The following is a 2,296-nucleotide window of genomic DNA, read 5'->3' on the forward strand; positions in this document are numbered from 1 at the left end:
GTTGGCTCTGCACCCGTCCGTTAGCCGCTGCACCCCCTCTAGGTCCGCTGACTCGTCGTTCTTCCTGATGGGACCCACTACGGTCGCCTCATCGGCAAAGTTGATGATTTCGTTCGAGCTGTGTATTGCTGCACAGTCGTGGGTCAGCAGAGTGAACAGCATTGGACTGAGCACACAGCCCTGGGGAGCCTCCGTGCTAAGTGTGATGGTGTTGGAGATGCTGCTCCCGATCCGGACTGACTGAGGTCTCCCAGTCAGCCCACATCTTGTATAAGTCTTTCAAGTCACGGCTCATTCGGCTCCGTCCAAAGAGAAAACTGCTCCCTTCCTCAACATGTCCTCACAAGAACATGCTCTATGTTCAATGTAAATTTACTGTCAATGTGTACATGTGTCACCACATCCTACCCTAAGATTCGTCTTCTTTTTGTCGTTCGCAGTAAGCACACCTGGTTCCATGGTGTAATGGTGAGCACTCTGGACTCTGAATCCAGCGATCCGAGTTCGAGTCTCGGTGGAACCTGTATCTTGAATTATACACAGCAGATTATCTGTGTGCTCAAGCCTTTGTGTCTGAAGGCCCTACAGAAGACTGAGTACGTGCTGTCACTGTATGCTGACGGAGGGTACAGTATTTTCGAAATTCGAAGACATACGTGATGACTATAGTTTATATTCTTCTCCTTCAGTTTTTTTTAAGAAAATGTTTTCTTTCTTGTTGGCGTCATGGTTATTTTTATTGGGGGGTGTGGTTGGGATTTGAAGTCTAATATTCCTGTTGGCGTTTTCAGGTATGAGTGATCATAGCAGATGAATGTGTGGATGAGGAGCTGGTGCAATGAACAGGGTTTCAAGATTCTGGATCATAGATTCATGGAGTCATAGAAAAGTACAGCACAGAAACAGGCCCTTTGATCCATTTGATTCGTGCTACATCATTTAAACTGCCTAATCCCATCGACCTGCACTGGGACCAATCGCTCCGTACCCCTACCATGCACGCACCTATCCGAATTTCTCTTAAATATTGAAATCAAACTTGCATGCACCACTCATTCTGTCAGCTCGTCCCAACACTCTCAGAACGTTCACCTTTTTCCCTTAACTTATGCCCTCTGGTTGTAATCCCTCCCTCCCCCCGTGGAAAAAGCCCGCTTGCATTTACCCAGTCACTGGGACTTCATCTGTGCAGGGGTGATCTATACCAAAGGAATGGTTCGCATCTTCACTGGAAGGGGGTGGTGGTCAGTATCCTGAGCTTCACAGGCCAGGACTCATCTATGGAAAAAAGTATTTCTTCCGTAAATGCTGCCTGACCTGCTGAGTTCTTCCAGCAATTTGTGTGGGTTGACCATCGTACGTAATAGTCTGTAACATCCCTTTGGAATCGAAGACAATTCGATGTGCCTGAACCGAGGCGAGGCGGCGGATCCTTTACTGAGAGCGAGGAGGACACAAGCTTCGATCGATGCCAGCGCCCAGCTGAAAGCCAAATGGAGGTGACGAGGTTCGGGCAAGATTGAGTCTGTGATTTACTTTGGTAACAATGTTAGATCTGTGAAGAGGGCACTGGTCTGAACTACCCCGTGAAATTACACTTGCCAATGGAACTGTTTTGAACGCAGACATTAAATTTCTTATAATGGACTGCATGAATCCTCATCTCTGAAGCTGCTTCATGATGATGGGCGTGAAGTCTGTTATTGCAACTACGGGTAATGGGATCAGATTTAGGCAATTGTAAGTACAATACCTATGTCACCAGTAATATCACAACTTCTGTTGATGGCACTGACAGAGTCGGCTGGCAGGCCTACTGTATTGATTGTCCCAGGGTATCCCCTTTCCATATAAATAGTATCTCTAGTCTGATCAAACACTGTCAGGGGTTTATTACAATTTGGCGTATGTAGTCCCAAATAGATACCACCTGCCAGTGTTGAAGGATGAAGGAGACTGTGCAAACGTTATTGGATTGTACTGTTCCTGTTCTGGGACCGTGGATAGACAGGGAAAGCCAGAGAAAGCAGGATCTCTCAGTGGCCACACATTTTAATTCCACGTCCAATTCCCATTCTGATATGTCTATCCATGGCCTACTCTGCTGTCAAGATGAAACCACACTCAGGTTGGAGGAACAACCCTTTATATACCGTCTAGGTAGCCTCCATCCTGATGGCATGAACATTGTATTCTATAACTTCCGTTAATGCCTCTCCTCCCCTTCTTACCCCATCCCTGATTTATTTATTCCCACCCCTCCTTTTTTTCTCACTGTGCCCATCACTCGTTTGCC

General features: G+C 46.7%; 1 non-coding gene across 1 annotated transcript; it reads left to right on the top strand.

Annotated features, from left to right (window-relative positions):
- The first annotated feature begins 451 nt into the window (after positions 1-451).
- On the top strand, positions 452-523 carry trnaq-cug (transfer RNA glutamine (anticodon CUG)). Its single transcript has one exon. It is a non-coding gene; the product is annotated as a tRNA-Gln (tRNA).
- The last annotated feature ends 1,773 nt before the right edge of the window (positions 524-2,296 follow it).

The sequence above is a fragment of the Hemitrygon akajei genome, chromosome 28 (genome assembly GCF_048418815.1).
Source record: "Hemitrygon akajei chromosome 28, sHemAka1.3, whole genome shotgun sequence".
Lineage (NCBI taxonomy): Eukaryota > Metazoa > Chordata > Chondrichthyes > Myliobatiformes > Dasyatidae > Hemitrygon > Hemitrygon akajei.